The sequence below is a fragment of the Schistocerca piceifrons genome, chromosome 7 (assembly GCF_021461385.2).
Source record: "Schistocerca piceifrons isolate TAMUIC-IGC-003096 chromosome 7, iqSchPice1.1, whole genome shotgun sequence".
In the NCBI taxonomy this organism is placed as follows: Eukaryota; Metazoa; Arthropoda; class Insecta; order Orthoptera; family Acrididae; genus Schistocerca; species Schistocerca piceifrons.
This window is the reverse complement of record NC_060144.1, coordinates 498,897,976-498,918,655: the sequence shown is the minus strand read 5'-3', so window position 1 is coordinate 498,918,655 and position 20,680 is coordinate 498,897,976.

Sequence of the window (20,680 nt, the reverse complement as noted above, 5' to 3'; positions counted from 1 at the left end):
ACTGGTGGAATGTTACGTGATACCACGTACTTATACATTTGTGGCTATTACAGCGCCATGTATCACAAAGCAAATAATGCGGTCCAACTGAAACATTCATATTTCTTTACGTACTACACGAATATGTAATAAAAATGAGGGTTGATATCCGTTTGACCAATGGCCGTGCCATCTAGCGGGCCAAACTCGTACTCGTGTGACAAGCAAGATTCCCTTATCTGTCCCCGATGGAATACATGTGGGACCAGCTAGGACGTCAGCTCTGTCCCAGTACCAGTATCTTAGACATTACGGACCATTTATGACAGTTACTGGTCAGCTAGCCTTGGGAAAGGCTGGTAAGTGGACTCACACTGCTGTAGGGAGACATGGTCATCATAATAAAATAAGAGAAATCAGTGTTCACTAGGAAAGATTCAAGTGTTTGTTTTGCTATGCACTGTTTGAGAGTGGAATGGCACAGAAATAGTCTGATGGTGGTTCAGTGAACCCTCTGCCAGGCACTTAATTGTGAACTGTCGAGTAGTCATGATATAGATATAAATCTGATTCAATTTTTTAATCCTATCCATACATGTTATAAAAACAAACAGTGTATATATGTTCCACATCTCCTCCTAAACCATTAACTTAGGGCTGGGGGTGAAAAAGAAGTGTAGCCCATTATGCACAAATACCCAGACTCTATTCATCCTGTATTTGAGAATGAGAGCAATTAGTCACTTGTAAGAAACTTTAAAATACCGGTAATTTGAAATGTTTACTAAACTTTTCTTGCTGATTTCCCCAATAAAATGATGAATGAAAGAAAAAGTTTATTGCTAACTACATTCTTGCTGTCCACATGGTAACATGTGAACAGCATTTATGGCATTTTAATTTATTACTTCTTTACTACTAACTACATATTTCATGGACAATATCTACATAGAGCTCAGGACATAGCTGGAAAACTATACCATTGTATGTTCAGTGTTTTGTTTCAGGAGATTAAGACATTATAAGTGTTGAGAGACTTGAAAATGAAACTGTAGGGCGAAATTCCCTAGAGATACAGGTGAAATATTTGTACAAATATGTGTGATATATATAAAATATATGTGACATGTGTACATGGGTTAAGGTGAAGGTAAAATGCCCCTCGTAAATCCGAGGATCGTTTTCAATCAAATCAAACTTGGTACACATGTTACTTACTATCTGGAAACTGCTGGGATGAGATGTACAGAAAAGTGGGGGGGGGGGGGGGGGGGGAGAGGAAATGGAGAGAGAGAGAGAGAGAGAGAGAGAGAGAGAGAGAGAGAGAGAGAGAGAGAGAGAGAGAGAGGGGGGGGGGGGGGGAGGAGGAGGAGGAGGAGGAGGAGGAGGACGACGACGACGACTAATAGAAGATTGGAATAAATACATACCTGGGCAATGGCAGGCACTCATGTACTTTCTGAAATAACATCACATATTCTCTCAAAGCATGAAATTTTATTAAGTTTCTCCTCCTATTCTGGGTGTTTCCCTTGCTTTGTCAAGCAGTGTGGTCACTCAATGCAGTTTTTGGAGAAAGCGTTCAAAACTACTTCACCATGCTGTCTGTCCACACCACTTGGGATGAATGTATAGACATACCAGTTGTGCTGGCAGGAGTGGCCAAGTGGTTCTAGGCGCTACAGTCTGGAACTGTGCAGCCGCTATGGTTGCAGATTCGAATCCTGCCTCGGGCATGGATGTGTGTGATGTCCTTAGGTTATTTAGGTTTAAGTAGTTCTAAGTTCTAGGGGATTGATGACCTCAGAAGTTAAGTCCCATAGTGCTCAGAGCCATTTGAACCATACCAGTTGTGGTGTAATGAATTAAGTGTTAGTTACACTAGGATTCTTACCACTCCAATGTGTGCAGATGAGAAGAAAAGATAATGGTACAACAGCTATTAAGTTATTGCATTCTGAATTTGTTTTCCTATATGAATATGGTGGGGTCACGTTACACGCATGGGAGAAGCAAGGTTACCCAAGAGACTCATGGGTTCAGCAGTAGAGGGCAGGAGGAGTCGGGGCAGACCAAGGAGAAGGTACCTGGATTCGGTTAAGAATGATTTTGAAGTAATAGGTTTAACATCAGAAGAGGCACCAATGTTAGCACTGAATAGGGGATCGTGGAGGAATTTTATAAGGGGGCTATGCTCCAGACTGAATGCTGAAAAGCATAATCAGTCTTAAATGATGATGATATGAGTATGTTATTTGATAATTTTTGTAAATAAATGTGTGTTCGTGTTTGTTTCTTGTCATGAGAATGAGTCTGCAATGCACTGATGGCAGCTTGTTTGCCACTTCCACCAGAGATAATAAGCCGACCACTGCCACACACTAACCAAAAGCCAGTGGAGAGATGATGATGTCAACGAGTGTTGCTGCCATCTGCCCTCAACTGAATTACTTGGAGAAATAATTTTAATTGAGAAATAAATGAATATCATTGTGTTAACTGTTTAACACATAATGAGATTATGCATTTGCCGCCACCTTATTGTCAAGATCAAGTGTGTATTTGCTAAGATATATGAGGGACTTCAATAAGTAATGCAACACCTTTTTTTTCTGAAAGCAGGATGGTTTTATTGAGGATTCCAAAATACTGTATTGTTCCCCACTCTTTCTGCTACAAAACATTATTTTTAAATATTATCTCCATTCAATGTGACGGCTTTATGCTACCTTACTGGATGGGCCTTTATGCCCACATTACGTCACTCTGCTGTTCGATACTGGAGCCAATGTCTTCCTACATCAGTAACCTCCCTACCATTCATGTATTGCTTCCTATGGAGTGCATCCTTCATTGGGCCAAACAGATGGGAGTCAGAAGATGCATAAGTGGCAAGGAATTGAGTAGGTACCCCAACTGGCAGGTGGGTGTGCCAGCACCACCGACAGAGCTGTCCAACTGTGCAGCGAGGTGTTTGACTGTAATCCATCGATCACCTTGAATGAGAGTGTATAACTGCTGTAACGTAATATTTGCGGCAGTTCCCAAAATATATTGTTTGACGATATTTAGTCTAATTTTAAATCACCAAGAACACACGCCACTTGGCCTGCTTAAGACTTCTTTATTGACTTCTTTTAGCAGCTATCTGAGAATCATCACATCCTTGCTGCCAAAGAATAAACAGAAAAAAAATTTAAAGATATTACATCATGTTATCAGTAATGAACTATAACTATTACGGTCTTGGCAACTTCATGAAATATAAAAATTTCATTTAGATTTCATCACTGTTGCCTTTACACTACTCCCCCACCAGTAACATGGTTACGAATTAATACATGGTGATGAAAGAATTTTCTTAAAAAAAAATCAGCACAACATTAACATAAAACAATAAAAAAACATATTGGAATGACAAAAGATATGATACAAAATAATTACAAAAACTTTTTACAATGTCTGGTATGATATTGATTAATTCTCCACAGAGACAACTGCTTTAAGAATCGAGGTGGGAACCTTCCAATCCGTCCTAACTTCGATACTCTGATATTTGGAGATGGTTCCTCTGTGGAATGTTGTGGTTCAGTGTGCTTGGAAAAGTTTGGAAGTTCCTTCACTGATTCCCATTTTTCTTGCAGGAGATAAGCTGGTTTAAGTCTGTCCACTGACACATTTGTGTGTTTGCACTTCCTGTAATAGTGAAATATTTTTCATGTCTTGAAATGACAGGAAAGGGACCATCATATGTAGATTCTAATGGTTTTCTAACCCTGTCACTTTTCAGGAAGACATGGGAACAGGTTTGCAGACCTTTAGGAACAAATACTGATCTTGATTTGCTTTGTGTAGGCCTACTAGGTTTCAGATGCAGCATTTGCTTTTGCAATTTAGATGCAAATGAATCAAGGTCAATCTTTGTAGTGGGCTCTTCAAAAAATTCACCAGGAAGTCTTATAGTTTTTCCATATACCATCTGTGCAATGGAATGGATCGATGTTTCTTGCACTGCAGTGCGCAACCCCAATAGAACAATATGCAGTATTTCTGTCCAATTAGAACAGTTATGGGCCTTGATTGCAGACTTCAGAGTTCTGTGTAGTTGCTCAATTTTATCATTGTGTTGAGGATGATATGGTGTTGTGTGCTGAATTTTCACTCCACACTATGCCCAAATTATTAAACAACTGTGATCTAAACTGTGTGCCTTGGTCAGTGATTACCTGTGATGGTACACCAAATTTTGCAATCCAGTGCTGGTAGAAGGCTGTTGCCACTTTTTCAGCTGAAATATCTTCAAGTGGTATGACTTCCATCCAAGATGTGAAATGGTCAATACAAGTTAACCAATAAGTAATGCCATTAGGAGAAGGAAAAGGTCCGATGAGGTCAATGTGTACAACACTGAAATGTTCATCAGGTTCTTCAAACTTCTCTAGCGGTGATTTTGTGTGGCGAGTGACCTTGGTTTTCTGACAACTGACACAGGATTTAGTCCACTGTTGCACATCAGTTTTGAGGTTTGACCAAATGGCTCTGCTACTCAATAGTTTCACTGTTGTCTTTATGCCAGGATCAGCTAAACCATGAAAGTGAAGAAATACACTCCTGGAAATTGAAATAAGAACACCGTGAATTCATTGTCCCAGGAAGGGGAAACTTTATTGACACATTCCTGGGGTCAGATACATCACATGATCACACTGACAGAACCACAGGCACATAGACACAGGCAACAGAGCACGCACAATGTCGGCACTAGTACAGTGTATATCCACCTTTCGCAGCAATGCAGGCTGTTATTCTCCCATGGAGACAATCGTAGAGATGCTGGATGTAGTCCTGTGGAACGGCTTGCCATGCCATTTCCACCTGGCGCCTCATTTGGACCAGCGTTCGTGCTGGACGTGCAGACCGCGTGAGACGACGCTTCATCCAATCCCAAACATGCTCAATGGGGGACAGATCCGGAGATCTTGCTGGCGAGGGTAGTTGACTTACACCTTCTAGAGCACGTTGGGTGGCACGGGATACATGCGGACGTGCATTGTCCTGTTGGAACAGCAAGTTCCCTTGCCGGTCTAGGAATGGTAGAACTATGGGTTCGATGACGGTTTGGATGTACTGTGCACTATTCAGTGTCCCCTCGACGATCACCAGTGGTGTACGGCCAGTGTAGGAGATCGCTCCCCACACCATGATGCCGGGTGTTGGCCCTGTGTGCCTCTGTCGTATGCAGTCCTGATTGTGGCGCTCACCTGCACGGCGCCAAACACGCATACGACCATCATTGGCACCAAGGCAGAAGCGACTCTCATCGCTGAAGACGACACGTCTCCATTCGTCCCTCCATTCACGCCTGTCGCGACACCACTGGACGCGGGCTGCACGATGTTGGGGCGTGAGCGGAAGACGGCCTAACGGTGTGCGGGACCGTAGCCCAGCTTCATGGAGACGGTTGCAAATGGTCCTCGCCGATACCCCAGGAGCAACAGTGTCCCTAATTTGCTGGGAAGTGGCGGTGCGGTCCCCTACGGCACTGTGTAGGATCCTACGGTCTTGGCGTGCATCCGTGCGTCGCTGCGGTCCGGTCCCAGGTCGACAGGCACGTGCACCTTCCGCCGACCACTGGCGACAACATCGATGTACTGTGGAGACCTCACGCCCCACATGTTGAGCAATTCGGCGGTACGTCCACCTGGCCTCCCGCATGCCCACTATACGCCCTCGCTCAAAGTCCGTCAACTGCACATACGGTTCACGTCCACGCTGTCGCGGCATGCTACCAGTGTTAAAGACTGCGATGGAGCTCCGCATGCCACGGCAAACTGGCTGACACTGACGGCGGCGGTGCACAAATGCTGCGCAGCTAGCGCCATTCGACGGCCAACACCGCGGTTCCTGATGTGTCCGCTGTGCCGTGCGTGTGATCATTGCTTGTACAGCCCTCTCGCAGTGTCCGGAGCAAGTATGGTGGGTCTGACACACCGGTGTCAATGTGTTCTTTTTTCCATTTCCAGGAGTGTATTTGATAACGAAAAGGTTGAGGAATATAAGGTCTGATATTTGCAGTGGATGTGTCACACCACAATGTTTTCCCTGATGGAAGTTAATATGACTAAGTTTAAGGAGTTGTTCCCTGTTCGGAGTTGCTATAGTTCTTGATCTTCTTGCTGGTATTTGGCAATTTCATCATAGTCCAGTATTACTACTTCATCAACTCTGGATAGGGCATCTGCAACAATATTGTCATGGCCACTGACATGACGAATATTGGTTGAAAATTGTGAAATGTACCGCAACTGTATCATTGTTTTGCTTGAAAGCAAATGTGAGTGGCTTATGATCAGTGAAGATTATGAAGTCTCTTCCTTCCAGTAAATGCTTAAACTTTTTTACACAAAGGTAAATTCCAAATAATTCTCAGTCATAGGTACTGTAACCCTTCTGTGATTTATTCAGTTTCTGTGAAAAGAATGCAACAGCTCTCCAATTTCCATTTTCCAGTTGCTGGAGCACAGAACCAACAGCAATATCTGATGCATCTGTACATAATGCTAGGGGCAACTCTGAGTTAGGAAAAGTCAATAATGCAGCATTTACCACATCTTGTTTGGATTTCTCAAACATTTTCTTTGCTTCTTCAGTCCACTGAATTTGTCTATTATCCTTCTTTCTTGCTCCCTTAACATGGTCATGCAAAACAGCTTGAGTCTGTGCCGCAACTTTAAGGTAGTGACGGTAGTAGTTGACAATGCCAAGAAATCTGCGGAGCTCGTGCAGTTTGTCAGGTAACTTATTCTCTAAAATTGCTTGCACTTCCTCAGGTAGTGGACGGGATCCCTCTGACGTTATCCAGTACTTGCCCTTGGGGTTGTATTTATTTCGAGACTTACTACAACTTCTTTTACAATGATGCTCACAGCTTCTGTTACGAGATCTGCCTCGATAACCAGTTGACAGCGCGGCCATTTGTTGCTCTAGCCACGAAATTCTTGTCATCAAGTCACTCACTGTTATCAAAACATCCTGTTGGCTACAAGCACCACTTTTTGTGACGAACAATTCGTTATGGGGATTTATTAGCCATTATAGCCACCTTTTCGAGTCCCTCGTCACTGACAATTAAAATGTTCCTTATAGAATCCGGAAGTTTTTCTAGCCAAAGTGTCTTTAGGACTTTTTCTGACACATCTACCTCTGCCAAGGTTTGCATTTTGCGTAATAACTGACTAGGTTTTTGGTCTCCCAAATCAATTCCAGTAACTAATCTCTTATAACGCTCATCATGGTAAGACAGAGATTTAGGAACTAGGTTTTAAGTTGTAAGACATTTCCAGGGGCAGATGTCGACTCTGACCACAATCTATTGGTTATGACCTGTAGATTAAAATTGAAGAAACTGCAGAAAGGTGGGAATTTGAGGAGATGGGACATGGATAAACTGACTAAACCAGAGGTTGTACAGAGTTTCAGGGAGAGCATAAGGGAACAATTGACAGTAATGGGGGAAAGAAGTACAGTAGAAGAAGAATGGGTAGCTTTGAGGGATGAAGTAGTGAAGGCAGCAGAGGATCAAGTAGGTAAAAAGACGAGGGCTAGTAGAAATCCTTGGGTGACAGAAGAAATACTGAATTTAATTGATGAAAGGAGAAAATATAAAAACGCAGTAAATGAAGCAGGCAAAAAGGAGTACAAACGTCTCAAAAATGAGATCTACAGGAAGTGCAAAATGGCTAAGCAGGCATGGCTAGAGGACAAATGTAAGGATGCAGAGGCTTATCTCACTAGGGGTAAGATAGATACAGCCTACAGGAAAATTAAAGAGACCTTTGGAGAAAAGAGAACCACTTGTATGAATATCAAAAGCTCAGATGGAAACCCAGTTATAAGCAAAGAGGGGAAAGCAGAAAGGTGGAAGGAGTATATAGAGGGTCTATACAAGGGTGATGTACTTGAGGACAGTATTATGGAAATGGAAGAGGATGTAGATGAAGATGAAATGGGAGATTTGATACTGCGTGAAGAGTTTGACAGAGCACTGAAAGACCTGAGTCGAAACAAGGCCCCCGGAGTAGACAACATTCCATTAGAACTACTGACAGCCTTGGGAGAGCCAGTCCTGACAAAAACTCGACCATCTGGTGAGCAAGATGTATGAGACAGGAGAAATACCCTCAGACTTCAAGAAGAATATAATAATTCCAATCCCAAAGAAATCAGGTGTTGACAGATGTGAAAATTACCAAACTATCAGTTTAATAAGTCACGGCTGCAAAATACTAACGTGGATTCTTTACAGACAAATGGAAAAACTAGTAGAAGCCGACCTCGGCGAAGATCAGTTTGGATTCCGTAGAAATGTTGGAACACGTGAGGCAATACTGACCCTACGACTTATCTTAGAAGCTAGATTAAGAAAAGGCAAACCTACGTTTCTAGCATTTGTAGACTTGGAGAAAGCTTTTGACAATGTTGACTGGAATATGCTCTTTCAAATTCTGAAGGTGGCAGGGGTAAAATACAGGGAGCGAAAGGCTATTTACAATTTGTGCAGAAAGCAGATGGCAGTTATAAGAGTCGAGGGACATGAAAGGGAAGCAGTGATTGGGAAGGGAGTGAGACAGGGTTGTAGCCTCTCCCCGATGCTATTCAATCTGTATATTGAGCAAGCAGTGAAGGAAACAAAAGAAAAGTTTGGAGTAGGTATTAAAATCCATGAAGAAGAAACAAAAACTTTGAGGTTCGCCGATGACATTGTAATTCTGTCAGAGACAGCAAATGACTTGGAAGAGCAGTTGAACAGAATGGACAGAATCTTGAAAGGAGGGTATACGATGAACATCAACAAAAGCAAAACGAGCATAATGGAATGTAGTCGAATTAAGTCGGGTGATTCTGAGGGAATTAGATTAGGAAATGAGGCACTTAAAGTAGTAAACGAGTTTTGCTATTTGGGGAGCAAAATAACTGATGATGGTCGAAGTAGAGAGGATATAAAATGTAGACTGACAATGGCAAGAAAAGCGTTTCTGAAGAAGAGAAATTTGTTAACATCGAGTATAGATTTAAATGTCAGGAAGTCGTTTCTGAAAGGATTTGTATGGAGTGTAGTCATGTATGGAAGTGAAACGTGGACGGTAAATAGTTTAGACAAGAAGAGAATAGAAGCTTTCGAAATGTGGTGCTACAGAAAAATGCTGAAGAATAGATGGGTGGATCACATAACTAATGAGGAGGTACTGAATAGAATTGGGGAGAAGAGGAGCTTGTGGCACAACTTGACTAGAAGAAGGGATCGGTTGGTAGGACATGTTCTGAGACATCGAGGGATCACCAATTTAATATTGGAGGGCAGCGTGGAGGGTAAAAATCGTAGAGGGAGACCAAGAGATGAATACACTAAGCAGATTCAGAAGGATGTAGGCTGCAGTAGGTACTGGGAGATGAAGAAGCTTGCACAGGATAGAGTAGCATGGAGAGCTGCATCAAACCAGTCTGACAATGGGAGGTCGCCAATTGTGAAATTCAGATTCGATTCATATTGCACATAATAAAAGCTCATGGCCAGAGGTGTAATGTGGCAAAGCACCAAGATGCACTTCTCAGCCGTTGTCGAGAAAATCGAGTTAATAGAAACCGTTGCGGTGAAATACTCTCTACGATTAAAAACTTTCTACAGCGTCGTGGCGCAGCGGTAAGCGCTCGGCTTCGTAATCCGAAGGTCGCCGGATCGAATCTCGCGCCATGCAACATTTTTTTTTTATTATTAGTTTTTTGTAATTCAAATGTATACGTACACACACACACACACACACACACACACACACACACACACACACAAACTATTAATGAATTGCTTATGCATGTTGGTGAAGGCGGATCGCTCTCCAATTGTACCGCCTCCATTTTTCCGTTTGTTTAACAGGGTGTACCGAAGCTCTCACGTCCGCACTGATTTTCGACGATGTTATAAGTTGCGCTAGGGACCACATCTACCTTCTTTCGAAGTTAGCAGGCAACTACGCTGTTATGCGGCGGCTCGTTTCGGCCCATTCAACATCTGTCCTTCAAGTGTAACGAGCGAGTAACGGAGTTTATGTTTCATACCTGCCACAGCAAATTTGTGTTCGTGGGGTCTCTATTCTAATTCGAACGTTTGACTTGCGCTATACGTATTCGTTTCGGAATATCGTTTCTACGTCTTCCGTTAACTATACGTGGTAAAAATTACGAAGACAATTAATAAAATTTTTGCGGAAAACATAATGATGTTCGAAGTCGCCAGTTTTTCCACGACAAACGACTTTCAACAGCTTATTATATGCATAATTGTTGCAACTGATTGCCGGGAATTTTATATATGTGTGTGTGTGTGTGTGTGTGTGTCTGTTTGTGTGTATATACACATTTGAATTACAAAAAACAAATACCAAAAAAAGAAAGAGGTTGCATGGGGCGGGATTCGATCCGGCGACCTTCAGATTACGAACCCGAGAGCTTACCGCTGCGCCACGACGTTGTAGAAAACTATTAATCATAGAGAGTATTTCACCGCAACGGTTTCTTTTAACTGTCGATTTTCTCGACAACGGCTGAGAAGTGCATCTTGGTGCTTTGCCACATTACACCTCTGGCCATGAGCTTTTATTATGCGCAGTATGAATCGAATCTGAATTTCACAATTGGCGGCCTCCCCTTGTGAGGACTGAAGACCAAAACAACAACAACAACAACAACAACATGACTTTACTGTACAGCGCCGAGCGGCCTGGGTCATTCGGGTATTGTTTAGTATTGTTGGGCGCCTTCGGTCACGTCTGCACGTAAGCGAGGTTTAGTTCCACGTTCTGCCATCGGCAACTGTAAAATAAACAGGTAATAACATAGTTTATAAATCCCATGAATCTGCTCCAAGTTATATTAAACATCACATTATAATCTTAAATTTTTAAAACTAATATGAATAAATAAAGAAACTCACCAGGCAGCAAAGTTTGCGTCTGGCTTGGAGGCAGAAAACTCGTTGATCACAGCTTCATAGTTCAGACGGTTACCTATTTGTAGGTCCTCCGATGTGAAGAATGGACAAGGCATTCAATCTCACCTCAGACAAGGTAGAACGTAGGTACGATTCCAGCCTTCTAAGCGCAGAAGACGAGCGTTCTGCTGACCAATTTGTAAGTGCCATACATAGAAATATTCTAAGAGCTATGTCAACATTCGGAAACACGGACCGTAACCTGTCTTTTCGTAAAAATTTACTCATTTCGACTGGTATATCACTAATCTCAGAATATTTCAAAAGTTCTGCAAAATGTACACATTCGCTAGGGAAGGAAGGCTCTAAATCTGTGTCATATGACGCTTGAGTTTCGCTGCACGATCGGCGATATCGTCAGGTGAAACTGTTCTTAAAGTTACTGAAAACTGTGAAGGAGTCCAACAGTGTTCTATAGAATGAGATTTTCACTCTGCAGCGGAGTGTGCGCTGATATGAAACTTCGTGGCAGATTAAAACTGTGTGCCCGACCGAGACTCGGAACTCGAGTTGTCCCGAGTTCGAGTCTCGGTCGGGCACACAATTTTTATCTGCCTGGAAGTTTCAGTGTTCTATAACTTTCCTTCCTCATTAATTCGGCGTACAAGTTGTCGAGTACGGGGAGAAATACATCAACTCAAAATTTTTCCATTCCAGTCAGAAAAACTTCTTCAGAGCCCGCTTCTTCGCCGTCATGAAGTTTGCGTTTTCATGATCTCTTATAGGTGCATTTGTAGCCAGTCACAATCTCCATAGGTTTATTTTCATAATAGTCGAAAATGCCACGAATAGATCCAATAAATCCTACAACTGATTCATATAATCCACGCACTATTTTAGTATCAATATTTCAGATTTACACTATTAAATCTCTGGAGCATGTCCTTCCAAACTGTCATCGTGAATGCTGTTTCTAGTCTGCTGAGATGATTCAATAACGCTGAAGCCTCATTTCGCACAAGTGGTTTTTCAAACGTGTTATTGGCAATATGCGTCAGGGCACTGATAACGCCCTCCCAGTTGTCATATAGACTTACACACACCTCCTCTCTTGCTGACCAACGTGTTTTTGATAAACGTTTTACCGTTTTGCTTCCTGGTTTCCTGAAAGAAAGAAGTTTATCCCACCGCTTTATAGAAGCACAGAAAAAATTAGTAAGGTTTTGCACTACATTGAAAAATGAAGTGCTTCCCGACAACAGCTTGCAGCACTAGTGCCGACTAAATTCACAGAATGTGCTGCACAAGGATTTCATTCTTTAATGTGTGCCTGCAAACCAGTGTAGGTTCCTGATATATTGCTTGCGTTGTCATATGACTGGCATCTACAGTCAGTAATATCAATGGAAGTTGTAGACAGGACTTTAAATACAGCCTCAGCCAAGTTTTTGGACTTGAGTCCCGGGTTTGGTAAGAACAGAAGGAAACGTTCAACAGTCTCGTTCACATATCTTAATATGAAAGATAATTGATCAATATGATAAATGTCTGCACTAGAATCTACTATTATAGAGAAATATTTGGCCTATTTTATTCCACTTATGATAATTCTTTTTATTCGTTAAGGAAGAAGCTCTTATTTCATCACAGATTGTTGAAGAAAGATAACTTGTATGTCCCTGCACTGGATTTCCATATCATTCAATTTGCTCTGCGAGAAAAGGATCAAACTCGGCTATAAGTTCAAGAGACATCATAAACTGACCATTGTGTAATGAATGAAATCTTTCAACGTGTCCACGTGGGGGAAGTCCACGACTTGTTAGCTTCTTCACTACTGCAAACACCTCATTAGTAGCACTCACGACCTTACCTCTGAACAATTTACATGGCGCACAAAAAACCGATGCTACAGGAATATACTAGAAAATCATGCAAAGTTGATTTACCATTTAAAAGTTAACGGTAAAATACATTTTTGTTCAAATATCTGGTTTTATCGCCTATTGATATTCTTGAATTAGAAAAATCGCTGTTACAATTTTGATTAATGCCACGTTGTAAGAGAATGTCGATTGTTGATTCATTGACACCATTTTGCAGGATCGTCACAAACGAGGATATTTCTTCTTGTAATATCTGATTCGATATTTAGTTTTTCGTGAAACTCGAAATCAGGAACAATTTGCTTTTCTTCATTTTAAACTTTTTTTTCATCTGTATTTACTTCTTTTACAACAGCTGCAGTGCCAGGAATATCATCCGTATTACTTGAACTCGAAGTCGAACCAGCCACATTTTTGAAAATTTATCTACTCTGACAAACTTTTTAGAACATTGGCTTCTCGTTCTCGCCTTTCCTCGATAATAACCGAAATGCCGCCCCACTTAATTTTGCACGTTTGCGTTTTTCACTGTTATTCATGGCACTTACAAAATTGTCAACCAACAGTCAAAACAAAAGAAAAAAATTGTAAAAGGAAAGAAAGGAAGAAGACTACACCGCACACGAGCACAAAGCTTTTTACTTTAAACACGGCACACGAGCACAACGATTTTTCCTTTGAACACGGAGCGATGAGCTGACCAGCTCGGATTACTCGACGTAACTGTGCTATGAAAGAACGACAATGCAGAACAATTTAATTTCATTGTCGCCTGTTTCTCTGTTGTACGTGAGAAGTAGAAACACACCTGCTGGCTGGAGTTAGTCTCCTAAGGAAAACGAGACAGTTCCTTTTTTGGCTTCTGTTCCCCGCATCGCCGGAATTTTAGCTGGGACGCAAATATGTTCTGAATATTCTTGACACTGTCTTTCTAATTTAAAAAAAAAGCGAATAATTTTAGCAATTTCTTGCAGTGAGGTGTGCTGGATCGACTCTTATCCCACTTATTCTTATAACACGTTAGCAGTTTCTGTGGACAGAGAAGAAAATGTTCAAATGTGTGAGAAATCTTAAGTGACTTAACTGCTAAGGCCTTCAGTCCCTGAGCTTACACACTGCTTAACCTAAATTATCCTAAGGACAAACACACACACCCATGCCAGAGGGAGGACTCGAACCTCCGCCGGGACCAGCCGCACAGTCCATGACTGCAGCGCCTTAGACCGCTCGGCTGGGCAGAGAAGACAAAGCTACAAAGTGTAAGTAGTCTTGTTGGCAGTTGAAGTGGTGTGTTGTCATTTGTGTGGATGCTGCTGTTATGTCTACACGCAAACGCACCTTTTGTTCCAACATAAAATAAAAATAACCTTTCCTCGAAGAAAAAAAGCTTAGTTACGGAGTTTAATATAAAATTTGCAATACCACGTACTATACGATTGCACAGAGTGGGATCTTAGATATCGTGCAGGCTGCAGCAGAAAAAATGATACAAACGAAAGTTGGTTTCTTCTTTTTTCGCCAAAAAAATAACTAAGTAAATAAATAAATAAAATTTTTAAACTGTTATGGGGTGTATTTCACACATTATTAGATATTCTGCTTATATTCTTTTCGTATAAACATGTGTTTAAAAATGTAAAATATTCCTAATAGCAACATGTTTTGTTAAACGGGTGTCATTAAATTACAGCTCAAATATTGAAGACCACAGAGCTTTTACATTAATTACAGTAATGGAGGGTTGACTTGATACTTCCACGAAATTTCTACAAGAAATTTAAGTAGAGTCGGGTTTTACATACAGTGGCCCGCACGTGTTAACAGTATTTAAGAAACTGCTGATTAGTTTATCATAGCTTTTCAGGGGTCCCCGTATTTTCACGGGGAAAATATGGCAGGGTTAAGTAGAAGATGACAACACACTCGGAATAATATCGTTTATTGTAGATTGTCGTCCTGACAGCTTACTTCAAAATATTTTGAACAGTCATGAAGATGATACCAGACAGAAACACAATGTTAAATCTCCATTTAGTCACTAAGTAAACTATGTATATTTCCAAGCTTGTATTGTCGAATTTCGTTCTTAAGGCTTATTTAAACTAGCAAGTTGTTTGACAATATTAAAAATTTTTGTCGTTTGAATGCGCAGTTATTTTAAAACGTAAAAGTTTAAAACGAGTACAGAGCAAAACATGCCAGCCCCCTTAAGGTGCCTCCCCTACGCCCGTAGCTAATGGGCCTATATGTGAATCCGCCACTGGTCCCACAACACATTACACATTTTTTCAACCGAAATTGGCCGAGACAAGAAGTATGCTCCATTGCATATTGGACACTCCTCGTAATAAATAGAGCAAGTAGAGGAGATTATTTTCTACAACCTTTCATTTAAGAAGGATAAAGTGATTAATTAGCAAGATATACAGAAGGTCATTGTATCTGAGTTGAGCGATAATTACTGTGGATTTTTTTAAAAATAGTTCGAGACAGGATTTACGAAAATCTGACAGTTCCGACAGAGATTATTTGCGGCGCATCATTGACAATTTTCGGCAAAGTTAACATTTTTGCCGGGACAGTTAGAAGTGCCTTTACTCAAGATAGAATATCTTGATGTTCGAATTTGGCAGTTGCTTACTAGAATAGTAGAATTTAGTTGTGGTTTACACCCTGGGTGATACAAATCGGGGTAATTTCCAAGAATGATTTCCTATCTAAGTCGCGGGGTCAAGACGATCCATATCGAACGCGCGATCGTAAATCAATCATGCGACTCTGGTGGCGGGCGTTATGACTTGTGTTTACGGTGGTCACTACAGCAACGACAAAAGAAGAGCGTTACAACAATACTTTTAATTACAAAGGAGACGAATTACTTTACTCGTCGTCAGTGTTGTCGTCATGTGAAAGTCCATTACGCTGGTGTGGATGGATAATTTGGAACAGTCGAACCTTGTATTATTCCTGATACACGTTCGTTTTCCACAATGAAACTGTAACGGTATTTCAGCATCGAAACTGTTCTTACGAAGTATTACACACTTCGCGCCACCACACAGTCTACACAGTCCCTCCTTTCCTCATCCGGTAGTACTCCATATTTGCGACAAAAAGTCGAAAAGTTTTCTACGCTTGATATGCATGGAATTATATTTTGCGATGTGAGAGAATCCGTCAAAGAAACGTGAAGAACACCAGACATCCCACTCACTACCGACATGAATCGTCTGCGTTTCCCTAGCAACTTACAAACAATTCGCGGAGGTATGTAATTTAGAGCAACTAAGGGAAGTGTGGAAAATAGATAAAAATGACGAACACAAATAATTTATCATAACGCCCGCCACCAAAGTCGCAATATCGATTTACGATCGCGCTTTCGATATGTATCGTTTGGACCCCGCGGCTTCGGTAGGCAATCATTCTTGGAAATTACCGAAATCGGAACACAGTCAAGAAAGATTAAGTGAAATATTTAGTTTAGTGCAAGACAGATTAACTGAAAATATAATTTCTGCCATACTTATCCATCAGAACAAGGGGCTGTAATGCTGCACATGGCGACAGAATACGTGTGTGCGTAAAACCTCACGAGAGACGCCCACAAAAGATAGAGTAGGCACTGAGTGACGATCTGTTGAGCTGATCGAGAAAGGGTGCGGAGATGTGTCGCACATTCACCAGCGGCTTCGCAGGCGATGACTGCAAGACTTCACGTCCTGGTGATGGCAATCGGGCGCCATCTGTAACTAGACTTTGCAGCCTGGTGCTGGCACCGCCAGCAGTTGTGTGAGGGTGGCATTCCACGTCACGTCAGAGGCAGTAGTCGAACAACTGGCTTTGCTCGGTGTGTTCAACTACTGTTCGATTTTACACAGAGTACGCGAAGTTACTTGCCCCCTTCCTGCAGCGGTTTACCGTAGGTCTCTAGAAGAGCGTAGCGTTCCAAAGGATTGGAAAAGGGCACAGGTCATCCCCGTTTTCAAGAAGGGACGTCGAACAGATGTGCAGAACTATAGACCTATATCTCTAACGTCGAACAGTTGTAGAATTTTGGAACACGTATTATGTTCGAGTATAATGACTTTTCTGGAGACTAGAAATCTACTCTGTAGGAATCAGCATGGGTTTCGAAAAAGATGCTCGTGTGAAACCCAGCTCGCGTTATTCGTCCACGAGACTCAGAGGGCCATAGACACGGGTTCACAGGTAGATGTCGTGTTTCTTGACTTCCGCAAGGCGTTCGATACAGTTCCCCATAGTCGTTTACTGAACAAAGTAAGAGCATATGGACTATCAGACCAATTGTGTGATTGGATTGAAGAGTTCCTAGATAACAGATCGCAACATGTCATTCTCAATGGAGAGAAGTCTTCCGAAGTAAGAGTGATTTCAGGTGTGCCGCAGGGGAGTGTCGTAGGACCGTTGCTATTCACAATATACATAAATGACCTTGTGGATGACATCGGAAGTTCACTGAGGCTTTTTGCGGAAGATGCTGTGGTATATCGAGAGGTTGTGTAAGTAGGCTGTTTAGGTTTTTTATTGGTAACGCCACCTTTGTATGAAAATCACTGGCTGTGCTGTGTGCAGTCCGTGGCTGCTTTGCATTGTTGTAATACTCGCCATTGTAGTGTTAGGCAGCTGGATGTGAACAGCGCGTAGCGTTGCGCAGTTGGAGGTGAGCCGCCAGCAGTGGTGGATGTGGGGAGAGAGATGGCGGAGTTTTGTAATTTGTCATGAACTGCTATATTTATATATGATGATATCAAGGTAAATACATTGGTTGTTCTCTATCAAAGTCTTTCATTTGCTAACTATCCCTATCAGTAGTTAGTGCCTTCAGTAGTTTGAATCTTTTATTTAGCTGGCAGTAGTGGCGCTCGCTATATTGCAGTAGCTTGAGTAGCGAAGATTATTGTGAGGTAAGTGATTTAATGATTTGTGAAAGGTATAGTTTAATGTTAGTCAGGGCCATTCTTTTGTAGGGATTTTTGAAAGTCAGATTGCGTTGCGCTAAAAATATTGTGTGTCAGGTTAAGCACAGTCGTGTATAATTTGTTAAAAAGGGGACGTTTCAGTTGTACAATGGGAAATTGTACTGAAATGCAGGAGGATCTGCAGCAAATTGACACATGGTGCAGGGAATGGCAATTGAATCTCAATATAGACAAGTGTAATGTGCTGCGAATACATAGAAAGATCCCTTATCATTTAGCTACAATATAGCAGGTCAGCAACTGGAAGCAGTTAATTCCATAAATTATCTGGGAGTACGCATTAGGAGTGATTTAAAATGTAATGATCATATAAAGTTGATCGTCGGTAAAGCAGATGCCAGACAGATTCATTGGAAGAATCCTAAGGAAATGCAATCCGAAAACAAAGGAAGTAGGTTACAGTACGCTTGTTCGCCCACTGCTTGAATACTGCTCAGCAGTGTGGGATCCGTACCAGATAGGATTGATAGAAGAGATAGAGAAGATCAAACGGAGAGCAGCGCGCTTCGTTACAGGATCATTTAGTAATCGCGAAAGCGCTACGGAGATGATAGATAAACTCCAGTGGAAGACTCTGCAGGAGAGACGCTCAGTAGCTCGGTACGGGCTTTTGTTGAAGTTTCGGGAACATACTTTCACCGAGGAGTCAAGCAGTATATCTCGCGAAGAGACCATGAGGATAAAATCAGAGAGATTAGAGCCCACACAGAAGCATACCGACAATCCTTCTTTCCACGAACAATACGAGACTGGAATAGAAGGGAGAACCGATAGAGGTACTCAAGCTACCCTCCGCCACACACCGTCAGGTGGCTTGCGAAGTATGGATGTAGATGTAGATGTAGACAGTAAAAAACTTTACTGTGCTGAATAATTAAACAATATATTGTGAGAGTGTTAAATAGGTCCCGTTAAGCAGATAGGGGTGTCTCGCCCAACTGTCGTCAGGGGCATTTTCCCTTGTTTTGATGCAGAGATTTGCAGTTTCGCTTTTGCGAAGTGTAACTGAAGCGAGGCCAAACAAATACGGTCTTTCATGTGACGCTCAGTGTCGACTGAAGGCATCGGTTTGTTTCCTATTACAAAGAAATCGATTTTTAAATCGGAATTTTACGTGCCCATTCGGCATAGCGGTCCCAGTTTAGCCTGGTGTGATATTCATTTAATCGACATGCTTTACCAGGAACTGTAAAACATGTGAAACAACCAGTACTCCAGTAGCAACAACTCGCACTGATTGCTACCGCCATGCAGAAGCGCTGCTGGAATGCGAGGGTATTCTTCATGTTTTAATGTCGCTGCTAATACATATCGATAAAAAAATATCGCACTAGACTAATTTGCGACCGCTCAATCGAATGGGCACCTAATATTCCGATTTAAAAATCATTTTGTAGGGAGGGCAAACTAGTAACGTATAACTAACTTTGGACCCCGGATTAGTTAGTACAGCATGGAATGTGAGTGTAGACACTATTGTTGTCTGAACCATTGGCATCCGGGTCGTAGGTGGCCGCATGGGGGTAGTAGGTACTGTCTTTATACAGGAGGTTCGGAAATTCCCATGACAAACTTATAGGACTTGTAGAGGGGAATGAGTACCTAATATTTTGAATAGGGGCAGATATGGACGGCATTCCTAAACCAGCGCTATCTTACATGCTTGACATACCAGGCCTGTTCAAAAAATTCCGGAACTTTGTCCGAAAAATTTTTCTACGCTCACCTTTTACTTATTATGCATGGTCTCCTTCGAAATAATTTCCTGCACGATTGATACACCCTCCCCCCCCCCCCCCCCCAATGCCGTTTCCATTTCCAGAAGCAGTCTTGGTTCGCCTCTTACTGGATCGCGCGAAGCGCCGTTTGCGAATTTTCTGTTATCTCGTCTATCGATGCAAATCCTCGTCCTCTGATCAGGGTCTTCGTCTTTGGACGTGAAAAACATTGTCCGCAGGAGTCAGGCCTGAAGAGTATGGAGGATGAGAAGCACAGGATTCCGTTTCTTTTACAACAGTTACGCGTGACTCATTAGCCGTGGGACGAACTCAGCGGTAACACGATGCATTCCAAGCTGCTGTGTCAACATTTCATAACAAGAGCCAACTGAATTGTTACATTCTTCTGGAATCTCTCAGACAGTCAGTCTTCGATTGGCACGTACAATTTCGTTGACGTGCCTGACATGAGCGTCGTCTGTGGACGTCGAAGGGCGTCCTGAACGAGGGTCATCTTTAGCTCCTATCTGGCCGGTTTTAAACCGTGTGAATCATTCGTAACACCGAGTACTTCTTAAGTACTCATCGCCGTAGGCTTCCTACACCATCTGATGTGTCACTGTAAAGGTTTTCTGTAAAATGGTTCAAATGGCTCTGAGCACTATGGGACTTGAAAGCTGAGGTCATCAGTCCCCTAGAACTTAGAACTACTTAAACCTAACTAACCTAAGGACATCACACACATCCATGCCCGAGGTAGGATTCGAACCTGCGACCGTAGCGGTCGCGCGGTTCCAGACTGTAGCGCCTAGAACCGCTCGGCCACTCTGGCCGGCCGGTTTTCTGTAGTTTCAGGCAAAATTTAATGCAGACGCTCCTCTAACTCTGCCATCTGGATATTCGCAAAATGTGCGACACAACGTTCTATTCTATACAGCACCGAACAATAACTCACAGATATACAACAGTGGAACCTGCAACAGTTACACACTGGACACAGGCGTCTGCAGGGATGCCTACCGCATTTCGCTCCAACACACCATTGCTACGAAACTATCAATGTTACGGAATTTTTTGAACAGATCTCTTAAGCTCGACATACAAAAAATT